Genomic DNA, 15,569 nt, shown 5'->3' with positions numbered 1-15,569 from the left:
TTTTACTCCTCATGAACTCGTGTACGGAAAGTTGGCTAGGATGCCAAGTGCCTTCCCTCAAGGACCCGAATTAGCCACTTACGGCTCTTATCTTCGTGACCTGATCACCAGACTGAACGAAACACAGAACATTGCTTTTAAAAATATCATTACTTCTAAATTAAAGTCTAAAGATTTCTATGATTCCAAGGCTCGACCTCTAAAAGCCAAAATAGGAGATGTAGTATATGTACAAAAAGAAATACCGTTTAACAAATTTGATAAAAGAGCTGTCGGTCCATTCACAATTGTTGCTTTTACCGAAAACAATAATGTAGTGTTAGAAAACGAGTTTGGTGAAAGGGTGATGAAGCATAAGGACAAAGTCTTACCCACTTATTGTTAGTTTTAAAACACACAATTAATATTATTCTGAATTACAGGTTTCGCCCAGCTGCATTATGATGTCTGTAACCTTGTTAATTTTGGCATGTATCGTGATATTTTCAACAGAGACCACAAGCACAAGATGGACAACAAATACAATCGCAAATAGAAGAATTGAATGCAGCCCACGCTAATCTTTCCCATCTGGTGGGGAAGCAGACTCACGTAGTTAGAGCTCTTTTAGACTCTTTATACAAGAGAGCTGAAAATCAAGAAATAACAATCAATAAATTTGGACAGCGTCTGAATAACTTAACGAATCTTATAAAGAAATCTCACCAGGGAGCTGCTCATCAAAAATTTTATGAAGACTTAAATCATCTTCTTGGTAGAATAAAAACTCAATTAATTCACAACAGTAAGGTAGGAGCCAGGATGCTAGAAGTCATACCGACCTTCTCTTTCCATTCCCACTAGAGGACTAGAGTACAGCATAGATGAAATTATTCAACTATCAAGAACTACAATACTACTAGAAGAAGGGCACCTTAAGGTTTTGGTGGTCATTCCTCTACTGGACAAGATGGACTACATAATTTACTAATTGCACTCATTTCCAGTCTTTCAGGATATCCTTGGAAATAGATCTGCTAAGGTATCCATTGAATCAAAATATTCCCACATTGCTGTTGATGAGCCCATGCGAACTTATATGCTAATTAATAAAAAAGAATTGGAACCATGTAAAAAAACTACAGAATATCTATTGTGCCAAAATGGAATAGCCATTCATGAAATCCGCGGGAGACTACCGTGCGAAATAAAACTTCTATTAAATCCAACAATGGAAACACTAAAATCATGTCACATTCTATTGGAGTACCAGGAAGAAGATCACTGGATCAAGCTAAACACCATTGGAGGATGGTTGTATTCCACAAGAAATTCAACTATCCTTAGTATTTACTGCTCTTCACAACCCAGTACCAGTGTTCTTATCGAAGGAATAAGACTACTACAGTTAGCTTCAGGCTGCTATGCTAGCTCTTCAAATATTATGATTTTAGCATTACCAAGGATTCAAGGAATCCTTAAAGTAATATACGAATCAGAATTCGAATTGAATTTAAATTATCTCTCCCCTAGGATTGCATAAATGAAAATGGTTCAAGAAAACTTCGAAATAGTGTTTCCTAAAGATAAAGAATTCTTAAAGAATTCACAAAGTTTAGACGAGTTAGAACAACAATTATACGAGTTTTCCTTACAACAAACGGAAAAAGGATACCATCATAACTGGATTAAAGGAACTTATTTAGGAATGGGAACTATTGTCCTAATTGCCATTATCGGGTGGATGGTATTTAAAATTTGAATATCTTGGAAAACTAGAAAAATAATTATTCAGAAACATCCTAACACCTAACACGAAGATAAAGAAGTCGAAATCCCTGTTCTCTCGTCGGAGGTTAAGTTTTGCTGATGCCACTCATGAAAACATTGGCATAACTCCAATCGAGGGTCCTGTTCCAGAATCTAGAACAAGCAATACCAATACTGGCGACAATAAACTAACAAAAATTGAAAGTCCACCTGAAGATATTGTTCCTAAAAACTCTACTCCTTACGCAGATTCTTCAAACAACTTCCCGGAAGATCCAACCTCGTGTATCAAGATTTTGACCACAAGTCCTTACCCTAACTTAGTCATTTTTGATTAATAAATACTGTAATGTATATATATATATTTATTTATTACTTACTTTAAAAAAAAGATTTTGTCACTCTTATAGCGAACTATCACAAATGTATAAAAAAGAACTTAAATATTAATCGACTTAATAGGTTTATACACTAGGCACACATACAATAGTATTACAATTATTCATGTACACACACTGAATTATGTAACCATATACGAATAATTAAAATGGACACATATTTTAGGCCAATTACAAATACATCCAGATTGTTAAGAAAATATATTTATATATGGGACGTTTCACGTCAAACGGCCCAAAGCTGTGCCCAAAATTGTATGCAATGAAAATACAAGTTATGCACATGAAAATACTCGTCATAACATCCCCTTTCAATTGCAAAGTGGCATAATTAAAAATTTAAAATGGCGTCCTTGCTACGTCAATTAGAAGAGGCTAAACTCGAAAATAAGTAAATATATTTATTAATTACTTTTAAAAAACGATGCATACATATTGGGTCAAAATATATTTTAATGTTTTTGGAGTCGCTGATTACGAATCTGAAGTCAGATTTTAAAAATTCAAAATGGCGGATCCAATATGGCGGACGAATTTAAAAAAATTTCTTGACTTCGCTTGAAACTTTTTACTCGGGGGTTTTCGAGGTCGCTGATTACGAATCTGAAGTCAGATTTTAAAAATTCAAAATGGCGGATCCAATATGGCAGGAGAATTTTAAAAAATTTATTGAATTTGCTTAAAACTTTTTATTTGGGGGTTTTCGGGGTCGCTGATTACGAATCTGAAGTCAGATTTTCAAAATTAAATATGGCGGATCCAATATGGATGGCGGACCAACCATTAGTCGTGCGCCTTTTCTTGGCACGCTTAAAGGGTCTCCTGGTTTCTCTCCTGAGATGTTCTAATCTCTCGTTCCACCAGCACACCTCTTTTCCCGAGAATACTTTTGTCGGTTTGCAGCTACTTTCATAAGCTGCCTTAATAGCCTTTGTAAAATCATTGGCCGCCTCATCTAGGGTCTGATAATCTCTTATCTTACCCGGTAAACCAGAAAATGTCCTTTGAAGTTCTAAAATATAACTAGCCCAATCCGTCCTTCTGGGATTACGAATCCACTTAGTTTCGGATCGGACCGCAGACTCCACCTCGAAGACTATCTGTGAATGATCAGAAAGAGAAGGTTCATTAGAAACTTTCCATCTTCTTACCTTATTTCCAATGCTTTAGGAGCAGAGAGTAATATCAATCACTTCCTGCCTGCTAAAAGTCGGGGTCGAACCCGTGTTGAGAATATCTAGATTCGTTCCGATTAGATATTCCAGTAACTCCTGTCCTCCAGTACAATCCCGAGAGACAGACAGGCGGCCGGCCCGTTGTGAGCGACAGATTTGGTAACCCTAGTGCCATTCATCTATCGACACGGCAGAAACATCTCGGATTGGGGGACCGTTTCTTAGTTGGGGCCCCGCAGGCAGTACACCCCTCCGCTTTCAGTGGTGATCATTTCTGATCGCCCAAAGGTTGCTTCCTCACCATTCTTACCCTCTACTCCATGGAGCTGGTCTATTGGGCGGTCCCTCCCTTGTGAGGAGCAGGCCGCCGCAAACGACCAACGAGGGAAAGAACGGGGTCCAGAGGTACTCCCCGATTAGGCCTTTAAGCCACCCCACCAGCTGCAAGGTCCTACGATCCCTAGGGGCAGTAATGGTGAATAATTAAAATGTAAAATTCAATTGGCTAATCTTTGCAAAAAAAAATTTTTTTTTGATAGGTTAAAGCAACCAATAACAAATTTTTAATAATTTAGCGTTTAATTGCAATACAAAATATCCATTATTTTGTAATGAGAAATAATGTTTAAATTTAGTAATTAAAATGTTTATTCACATAACCTGATATAAACTTATTCACAGAATTGAAATTTAAAGTTCTCCTTATTTCGTATTAAGAATTAAATATTATGCAATTAATAACTATTTCGTCAATCAAATATCTTGTTAAATATCGTATAAAATTAATAAAAATACACAAAAATAAACAATGTTTTTTCAACATGAATAAAAAATAAACTTATCTGCTTTTTAAGAAAATATTCTGTTAATTTTTTTCAATGTATCCTCCTCCTTCTTTTTTCCAAATACAATTATTGTTAATAAATTTTTACAACACGAAATACATTATTATTTTAATGTTTCTCGTAAAATACAACCAAAATGAAAACAATAACAAAACCTCTCATCCCATATTTTGACATTTGACAATTCCCGTTCCACATTCTGCGAAAATTAATCGGTCCACCATGAAAACAACATAGATGGTAGACAAACTACTTGAAATTAGTGCCTTCCTTGAGAGAAGGCATCTGTGCACCCTAGTGTACAAATCTAATGACCAGATTTACAAGATCTACTAAAAAGTATTTGAATGTGCTGCTTACTTTTCTCGATTAGAACTATCAAATCAATTGTTTGTAAACACAAAGTATTTTGCATATTATAAAAAAATTTGATTATCTTCCCAATAGCTTTTGAAATTCATACATATGATCATTATTTAGCATTGCTCCTTTAATGACAACAATACTTAAATCATGAGTAGTCGAATTACTAGTTTCTCCTTTGTTAGACATTGTTCTTTTATTTTATAAAATTTACTTATATTAAGGAATTATAATTTTAAAAATAGTAATATAACATTAGAATTTTAACATCAAGTTTTATACATTTAATTATAAATTTTATAATTTCCTTTTATCCAATTTAATCATTTTCCAGCTTTGTTTTTATCCAATATAATCAATTTCCAATTCTTCCTTTCATCCAATTTAGCCAATTTCCAGCTTTGTTTTAATCCAATAGAACCAATTTCCAATTTTGCCTTTTATTCAATATAACCAATTTCTAATTTTGCCTTTTATCCAATTACAGACGATTTCCAAATTATAACAAAATTTTAAATTTATTAATAAAGATAAAAAAATTATAACAAATTTTTAACTTTGTTAATAATTAACATCAAAAACAAAACACAACTCAATTAATTATTTAATGATTGAAAAAATTTAGAAAACAGTATCTTAATGTAATTCTATTATTATTTACTATTCTCTCATTATCACTAATTATATTCACTAATACTTACTGTTCACTAAATCACTATTTACTAATTCACAAAGTATTCACGAAGTATTCACTAATTATTTACTTATTTAACTTTATATTCACTTACATATAGTAAGTGAATTCACTAGTGAATTATAAAGATTTTTTAATTTAATTTTCGTTAAAGACACGTAGAACATGTCCCAAGGAAAATAATCTACTATATGATTTTTAAATTAAAAAAATATATATTCGTTCTTATATTTAGGTGGTAGGCCCTAAGCGTGAGTGTCCTTTTCGCACTCGTCGATTGATATATATATATATATATATATATATATATATATATATATATATATATATATTATATTAGATAATATTAATATATTAATAATATTATTATATTATATTAGACCTGTATTAGACCCTACGAAGGAATACCACCAACAATATGAACCCTTGAACAATAGCCTTTGTAAATGATTTTTCATATTAAGGATTAAGGATAATTGAACCCCTTGATACAAGAACCAGACATAGACCATTGAGGTTAAATGGGCTGCGTCTGGTTCTTGCATCAAGGGGTTAAATTGTAAATTTAACTTATTAACTTATTTTATCCTGAAAAAAATATAATTATTTATTTATATTATTATAATTTTAATATTTATTTCAAACTACAATTATTTATAAATTATATAATTATGTATAAATTATATATAATTATATATAATTATATATAAATTATATATAATTATATATAAATATATATAATAATATAATTATATATTATTTGTATTTGCTAATGATATTTAATTTTATTATTGAATATTAATTGAATTGTTTGCATTACGTTAAATCCAGTTAAGCGCCTGACGTTGGTTTTCTTTTGTTTTATTGCCAACACAAAATTTTTGAAAATTAACTGGTTGCTGATAACTGGGTGACAAGTTCAGCTTCATTTTTGAAGAATATTATTTAAACCCGGACAATCTACGGCAAATGTTATAAAATATGTCAATTCTTTTGACAAATCCCAAAAGAAATCTCAAGTGAGATCTTATGAAAAATTTTGCCCAGAAAGAACATTTTTCTTTAATTCTAAAGTGTCTTTTTAATTAAATTTATTATTTCGATTTTCTAATTTTGATCCTAATTGTAAATTTTTTTTTGAAAAATATTATTAAAAAAACACGGACAATTTACGACAAATGTCATAAAATAATATGTAAATTCTTTGACAAAAAAAAAAAAAAAATCTCACCTGAGATTTCATGGAAAATTCTGCCCAGAAAGAATATTTTTTTAAAAATTCTAAAGTGTCTTATTTATTAAATTTCTTAATTCGATTTTTGTTCTTATTCATAATTGTAAATTTTTTAATTTTTTTTTTTTATTCTAAAGTGTCTTTTAAATATAATTTCTTAATTTGATTTTCTTGTTTATTCCTAATGGTAATTTTTTTTAAAAATATTATTAGAAAAACATGGCCAATTTACGACAAAGGTGATACAATATGTCAATTCCTTTGACAAATCCCACGAAAAATCTTACGTTAGATCTCATTAAAAATTCTGCCCAGAAAGAACATTTTTCTCTAATTCTAAAGTGTCTTATTAATTAAATTCCTTAATTCGATTTTCTTTTTTATTTCTAATTGTAAATGTTTTTTGAAGAATATTATTTAAACACGGACAATTTACGACAAATGTGATGAAATATGTCAATTCCTTTGACAAATCCCACAAGAAATCTCACGTTAGATCTCATGGAAAATTCTGCCTAAAAAGAATATTTTTTTTAATTCTAAAGTGTCTTTTAAATTTTATTTCGTAATTCGATTTTCGTTTTTATTCCTAATGATAAATTTTTTTTTAAGAATATTATTAAAAAAACAACGGTCAATTTACGACAAATGTGATAAAAAATGTCAATTCCTTTGACAAATCCCACAAAAAATCTCACGTTAGATCTCATGGAAAATTCTGCTTAAAAAGAATATTTTTTTTAATTCTAAAGTGTCTTATTAATTAATTTCCTTAATTTGATTTTCTTTTTTATTCCTAATTGTAAATATTTTTTGAAGAATATTATTTTTTAAACACGGAAAATCTACGACGAATATGATAAAATATGTCAATTCCTTTGACAAATCCCAGGAAAAATCTCACGTTAGATCTCATGAAAAATTTTGCCCAGAAAGCACATTTTTCTTTAAGGAACTTTTCCTATGTGACGGCCGAAATTTCAAGGCAAAAGTTATATGATATAGGGGTGAGTGGTAGAATAATTAAAATCATTAAATTAATCTATGACCAAGCATATTTTATGGTTAGGATTGGGAATGAATTTTTAAACCCAATTGATGTAACGGAAAGTGTACTCCAAGGAGAACCACTCAGTCCCATGTTATTTACGCTGTTTCTAGCGGATTTCGAAAAAAAGCTCAGAGACGCCGGAAATGAGGGCATAAATATTAACGGTTGTGCAAGTCTGCTCTTGTCTATGTATGCTGATCATGCAGTTGTTGTGGCGAACTCTCCAACGAGAATGCGAAAATTAATAAGAGCAATTGAGAAATATTGTAATTCAAATAACCTAAAAGTAAATACCTCAAAAGTGAAATTGTACACTTCAGAAGGGCGGGAAAAGCAACAAAGGAGAAATTTGTTATGAACGGAGAACAACTTAACATTGTTGGTTCTTATAATTATTTAGGCGTTGTTCTCTCTAGTTCTACACTTAACATAAAGGCAACCGAAAACGCAATTACGAGGTCAAATCAGGCCTTCGGTGTAGTTAAGCAGATTGTATATAATGGTAAAATAAATTATTGGTCTTCACAAAGTAAGTTATATCGTAGTATTGATGCGGCGACTCTTATGTATTGTATACATGTATGGGAGTTAAGACATTTGTCAAGGATTGAAGCTGCACATATGGGTCACCTTAAGCAGCTCCTGTCTTTGCCAAAGTGTACTTTTAACGCGGCTTTGCGATTGAAACTGGGCATTGTGACTTCAAATTCGAGTTTAAGATTTTCAAAGCGGCTTATTTATATGTCATTAAAATATTATCCATGGATGGGACTCGATTGCCTCGGTTATGTTTTATGCGACAGGTTGAATTAATGCAACGTATTTAAGTAGCACCCGAATATAATTGGGTTGCCGAACTAAACGTATTTTTGGAAAAAATTAATATGACAGACTTATGGAGCTCTCTTAATTCACAAACGTGAACCGAAAAAATGAGCCTTGCTTTAAATCGGTATGAAAGATACCTTAAGTTTTCAGATATTGTCCGGTACGAACAATCCAATTCAAAGTTGCATAATATAATGAGAACTTTAGAAGATAAAACAGCTTTATATTTGTATAGAAAAAGAAAAACATACTTGACTAAAATTTTCGTTCAATTGCGCTTCGCTTCAAAATATTATGTAAGATTTTTGTACAAAGGAAAATATAGATTGAATCAGTGTGCAGTCTGTAGTTTGTGTAACCGGGAAGAAAGTGAAACGTTGTACCATTTTCTTTTCAAGTGTCCAATCTACGAAGGCTACAGAAATTTTTATCTAAAACAATTTGATTTAAATAATGTTCAAAATTGTGATGCTTTGACCCGGCTCTGTAATGCGCCTGACGAAAGAGCTATAAAGAATGTGTGTCTTTACATTGTAAACAGCCTGTTAATGCGATCGTTTATCCTGAATGAATGCAAAAAAAACAAATTTTTTTTGCGGAACTTCCTGCTACAAAATGTAAATTTTATACAGCAGAATAAATAAATAATAAAAATAATAATAATAAATTTATGAGAAAATTCTGAATTTTATTGTCCTCCAGCTTTTAAAAATATTAAAAAGATTTTTTTCATTTTATTTATTTATTCAAGAAAAGGTGGACAATTTTAAATGTTATCTTTGTTACAAACCAGAATAAATATTTAATTTGGGCTTTTGAGATAGCCCTTTTTATTTCTGAATTTGGGGAGACACCAAGCTGCCAAATTCCCTTGGGAATTTGTTTGAATTGTAGGTCCGTTTTTCCACTTTTAAAAGATACGCTCTGCTTGATAAAGTGTTAATTGTGTGAATATAGAGAGATGAGTCTTGGAGAGGTAAATAGAGAAGAATGCTTTAGTTAAGAGGAGTTTGTTTATTCAAATAAAAGTGAATTGGTTGAACGATACAGGAGTACTTACTACTACCGACGACAGCGGCGATACAGGTGAAGTTACCGTCGGGCGGAGAACACATCTTCGTTGTCACACACAACTATTGTCTTTATTTTCGAAGTTGAGAACTCGGATTTTTAACGCAATAAAAATTTAATTTCATTTAAATTCGAGTTCCAGCCGGTTTAAAATTATTTTTTTCTTTTTGTCGCGTAACAATTGCTTTTAGGAATTTGTTTTAAACACAACTTATTTGTGGGCCGTTGTACCGGGACGGCGCAGGTGTTACACACACGGGCTGGCCGGTTAAAGAACGAAATCCGATTTAATTAATTTTATTAGCTAAATCTGATTTTCTCCCAGCACAATCCTCACAGGACTCCGTCGGTTAGAAGAATTTAAATTTTATTTATCGTCCGCCTTTCGCTTTGTACTTAACAAGTTTTACGCGGGGGTCCGACTCGCGGACGGGCTAAGTCGCGGCGTTCTTGTTTTTCGCAACACTTGCCAAGCCAGAGCCAGGATTATCAGGATTACCAGGATTATCCAAGGTGGGATAATTCTAGTGATAAGAGGTGTAAAAAATTAGGAGTAGGGGAAGATTCGCGGCCCATTGGACATTGCATTTCTGCTGATCTTTTTAATTCTCACGGCAGCTCCGTGAGAACGGAAACAAAATGAATTTGATCCTTTTTGGGAATAATAATATTCGATGAATATTTTAATAATTATTATTATTAATAATTTATTATCGTGTTGTCATAGAAGACATAATTATAACTCACCTTGTTATGGTGGTTAATGTTTTTGAAAAAGGAATTAATATTTCTTATTTATTTGAATATATTTGGAGTAATATCCATTAATATTCAAATTTGTTTAAACTAAGCACGGGTGATGCATTAAGTATCCCGTCTTATTCCTGTCAAACGCACGTGCGTTTGTTGTGATGCTGCAAGCCAATCTTGTGGGCCCGGAGGGGAAGGGAAGGTTCTGTTGGGTAAAGAAACATTGAGTAGAGGCTAGCATAGGTGTGCATGTGTTGGTGCATTAACACTAGGCTTCGTTTAGTCGTGTGAGTCTCGTAGCGGAGGGAGACCTGTGAGAGTGCTGGTACCTACACACTGCAGCCGAGTGCTCGTGTGTGTGTTGCCGTCCAAACGCACGTGCACTCACAATGAGTTCTTTGATTCTATATATTTTTCTTTTGACTTTTCCTTTAGGCACGTTCGTTTTGTAAACTTAGTTTTACCATTTCAAGAAACGGTAACAAATATTGTATCGTTCTGGCATTGTGGTCGTAAAACACCAACTTATTTAGTTGCTATAATGCAATTGCAAAACAAGACAAAACATTTAATTCCCTTTTTTTAGATTTAGTCGCTATGCGAAACACTTCCCTTAAACAGAACGAAATTCCGATCTAAAACATCGTTGCTGACAAGGCCGGCCTTATCAAGGTATCGGGTGTCTCGCAGCAAGGTCTCGCTGCGAGGTAGCAAGTCTTGCCAGCAAGTAAAATTAAAATATTTATTAGGCAGCGTTGCCAAGTTTTTTTTAACATGCAACAATCCACCGCAGAAATTCCCCTTTTTGTCCCCAAAAAGACTGATGTTTCAGATTCGAAATTTCGTGTTTTCTCGGGCGAATTGTAATAATTAATTATACATGACATAGCTTGTCGCAGAAAAGTGTAACAATTTTACACATAACGAGAGGGAATTAAATACCTAAAATTACTTAATCCACCTAAAGCATATAATATAAGTTCTTATTTCTAATCTAAATTCACTTCTTAAGAAAATTTAATTATTTTCAATACAATTTTCATTAAATTCTGAATTAGTATAATTTTTTTTAATGTTTTCAGACAGAAATTTTTACAAAATTCATCGCAAGAGTTGATTTATTATGAAATTCTTTGAAGGAACTTAAATTAATTACACTGGGTTACAAAAAAATGGTCATGTCGTGTTTATTTAAAATTTACTGTGTTTATTGAAAGTTTAGGTGTCACAGAATAAGAATATACCAGAAAAACTTTTTTTCATTCGGTCATTCCCTTAAAAAACGAGTTTAAAGTCTCAAAAAACCGTATTTTTAGCACTTTTTGAGGCAGCGTAACAAGAAAATGCAACATGATAAAAATCTCTACAAAAGCTTAAATAAAAGCTTAAACCTTCAACTTTAAGGCTCAGAACTGAAAAGTACTTAAAGAAGCACTGAAAACCTGCAGTCACTATCTGAAATTATCAAAAAAGCTGGGTTAGGTAGCACTTGGTAAAAATCGATTTCCCTAACCGGATTCGGTTGCAAATTGTTATTTTAGGTTTTTTGAGGTTTCTAATGACGAATTGGAACTTAGATTTAAAAAATTTCAAAGTGGCGGACTCAATTTTTTAAAATTATCAACGCAAATTTTGAAAAATTGAGTGAATTCATTATTTTCAGTCCGCCATTTTGAAATTTTTTAAATCTAAGTTCCAATTCGTCATTAGAAACCTCAAAAAACTTCAAGTAACAAGTTGCAACCGAATCCGCTTAAGGAAATCGATTTTTACCAATTGCTTCCTGTTCTAGCTTTTTTGACAATTTCAGGTAGCGACTGCTTGATTAAGGAGGTTTTTATTGATTATTTAAGTACTTTTCAGTTCTGAGCCTCAAAGTTGAAGGTTTAAGCTTTTATTTAAGCTCTTGTAGAGATTTTTATCATGTTGCGTTTTCTTGTTACGCTGCCTCAAAAAGTGCTAAAAATACGGTTTTTGACACTTTAAACTCGTTTTTTTAAGGGAATGACCGAATGAAAAAATGTTTTACTGGTATATTCTTATTCAGTGACACCTAAACTTTCAATAATCACAGGAAACTTTGAATAAACACGATATGACCATTTTTTTGTAACCCAGTGTTATTTTTATGAATAAGACTGTTACATCCCGAGCAGAAGGCGAGTTTGATAGGTTAGGTTAAAGAATTTTGGAGGAATGGTAGGCTGATTATGGTCAAGTTGGTAAAGCTTGACCTTTATTTTTAAGTAGGATCGTTTGTACTTGTCAAAACTACGGGTTTTGAGTTACAACAACAATAAATATTCCCTTTTTAACAATTTATTTAAATATTCAAGAGTATGTTTACAAAATTATACAATGTTACTTACTTTTAGTTTACAGATTAGTCGTAGATTCAAAATTGAAGCGCTGGTCGATATAAGTTTGGTTTTCAAGATGTTGTTTCAATTGAATGAAACTGAGAAAGTTTGTTATGTTACACTTATGTAACTTTCACAACTTTAGGGTTTTTGCGTTTGTTTCAAGAGTTAGTACCGTTTCTAAGTGTTACTTATCGTCACTTGCACCTAATTATGGAAAGAAACTTGTTTCTAAGTGTGAGAAAAGCAACTTGCACAATAATTGAGTACAATTCGGTCTGCAATTGCCAATTAAAGAAAGAATTGGTGAAAAACTACAATTAATGAAACTTGACACGCAAAATACGACAGTTAATACATTAAAATTATTGATTCTAAGTGTCAAGTTGCTTTTCTTGCACCTTTTACGGAAAGAAACTTGTTTCTAAGTGAATAACAAAATTGACTTGCACAATAACCGAGTACAACTCGAACTGCAGTTGCCGATTAAAGAAAGAATACAATAAATAATGAAAAACTGAAGGGTCGCTCTACAATGACTATTGGTCTTATTAACCGCACCGGAACTTTTGACAATTTGTGTTAAAAAGCTTTGCCTTATATACTATAAAATTATTAAAAGTGGGAGAGTTTGTAGACAGTTATGGGGGTAAAAGGTGTCAATTCTTTAGAATAATACTTATTCATTATAGTTCTATTTATAATTAAGATTCGAAGAAAGAATGCGTCTCATCGGCAACTAGCCAACATTTTACCTCATATATGGAAAATATGATGCTCGAGTTACAAGCGATTTTTCCTAGAACTCGGGTTGCGGGAAAGAGGTCATAGCCGGCGCGCTCGAGCTTACGTGAGTCACTTTTTGATTCAACGCATTGTTCTTTATTTTTGTTAATTTCTATCTCTGGTTTTGTTTTTTTGATCATTATTCTAATATGTAGGACAAAGTATAAGATTTCAGTTATAACTTCTATCTCATTTATTGTATTTTTACGTTTTTTACTTGAGTATTATGTGTTGAAATTAAGATAGTGAAGTTACATTGCAGATATGCCTTTATAATCAAAATGAAAAATGTATCTGGGATGTAACAGTCCTCCCTCCTTACATTTTTCAACGTCTCGGTGAAATTTAAGTCTCATTATTGAGATACAAAGTTTATACTTGAGAATTTTGAAATTGAGAATGTCCTAATCGTGAACTATTTACAGTGTCTACAGTGATATGAATATCCTTGCGCTCTTCTTACATTCGGTGGCGCTTAGATAAGAACGATAAAATTACTACATAGAGTGTTTGTTGTGTTATGATATGTGTTGTTTGTGTTTTCTTAATCATCTTCTTAAGGTAGGTATGGATTTCTTCTTTCTCAGGGCGGTCGTTGACTTTTTGTTTCCCATGATGGTGATTTCAAATTGTCAACTTCAGCATTTTGCATCCCTATAAAGGATGGTAGCACATGCAGCATCTTCAGTAATTGTTTGACTTCTTGAGGTGCGGAAAACAAACATCCTGAAAAAGTAAGAAGTGTAAATCTTCTTTTTGTTATAATTTTTATAAGTGTTTATTGGTGTTCCTTTTTGTTATTTTTCTTTTAAAATATGTATTTTTTTTGTGTAGTGTCTGGAGAAGGAGATTGCCCAATAGGTTTGGAGAAGTTTTTGAAGTCTCTACAAGTTATAGCGGCTTCTATTCATCACTCCCTATTAGAAGTAGACTGTTTTGAAGCAATGGGGCGTCCGGGACGTCCGAAGCGAGGAGGATATAGAGAGAAAGTGGATGTTAAAACTCGAAATGAGAAACTGCGCCATTTGAAAAAGGAGATGCAGGAAGATTCGGCACAGATGACGTCGATGCTGAATCTTGTTCTGTGAGTATGATTTTAATTCCTTTGTGTATTTTATCTCTCTCTCTTTTCCTTTTTACATTTTCCTTTCTTTTTTTTTTATAGACGACCAGATCGTCCTAGCTGCTGCTATTGCGGGGGATGTTCAAGTTTACCAAAGGCATTGGAATTGACAGGTGATTATTTTAGTTATGTTTTTAATATAACTTTATTGATTCTTTCTCTTTTTGATAATTTTTATACGATATTTTTCTTTTCTAGTTATAATAATTTTGTTGTTTGTATTGTTTGTTTTAGAACCATTAGAGCCAAGAAAAATTGTGGACACTATGGTTTGGATCGATGATGCACCGAAGTTTGTGTCGTCATGCAAAATTGAAGATAAGCCTTTAGATCTGTCAATAAAGGCCTCCATCGTGAATAAAATTTTTCAACCAACAATATTCTTAAAGGATGTTAAATCACTTTTAGTTGATCCATTGTGGCTGGATCCTGAACTGCAACCACAGGCAGCACCTTCTCTTGAAACACAGCCAAAACCTTATTCGCAGCCAGGGCCTTCTTTTGAGTCACGGCCAAAACCTTTTTCGCAGCCAAAGCTTTCTTTTGGGATACAAGCAGGACCTTCTTTTGAGACACAACTAAGACCTTACTTTGAATCGCAGCCAGGGCCTTCTTTTGGGATACAAGCAGGACCTTCTTTTGAGATACAAACAGGATCTTCTTTTGAGTCGCAGCCAAAGCCTTCCTGGTATATGGAGCCTGAGGACGTGAAAGTGGTCTTGGAGGAAAATTCGTTGCCGAAATTGGTTCCAAAAAGATTTGAAATGTGTATGTGCGGTCTGTGCAATTTATAAGATTTTTCTCTTCTTTTCTGTTCTTTTTCTTTTACATATATTTAGGAGTATTTTTATAATTATAATACATGTCCGTTTAATAGTATATATACGTTGTGTGTGTGTTTTCTATTGTAGTGTGAAAGTGTGTGTGTGTTTGAATAAATTTGACATATTCTTACAAATTTTGTATACAATTATTTATTTTGCTAAAACCTCTCTCATTCGTTCTTTTACAATTGAAGCTTCTTACTTTCTTTTAATAAATCTATTATTTATGAATATATACTCATTAAAATTTTAAAGGTGCTTAATTTGTGGAACTAAAATTGTATTTAAATAATTCATTTCTTTCTCTACTTCCATTTT

Source organism: Leptopilina heterotoma, unplaced genomic scaffold (assembly GCF_015476425.1).
Source record: "Leptopilina heterotoma isolate Lh14 unplaced genomic scaffold, ASM1547642v1 Lhet_569, whole genome shotgun sequence".
Lineage (NCBI taxonomy): Eukaryota > Metazoa > Arthropoda > Insecta > Hymenoptera > Figitidae > Leptopilina > Leptopilina heterotoma.
The sequence above is the reverse complement of the archived record's forward strand: the minus strand, read 5'-3'. Positions refer to the sequence as shown.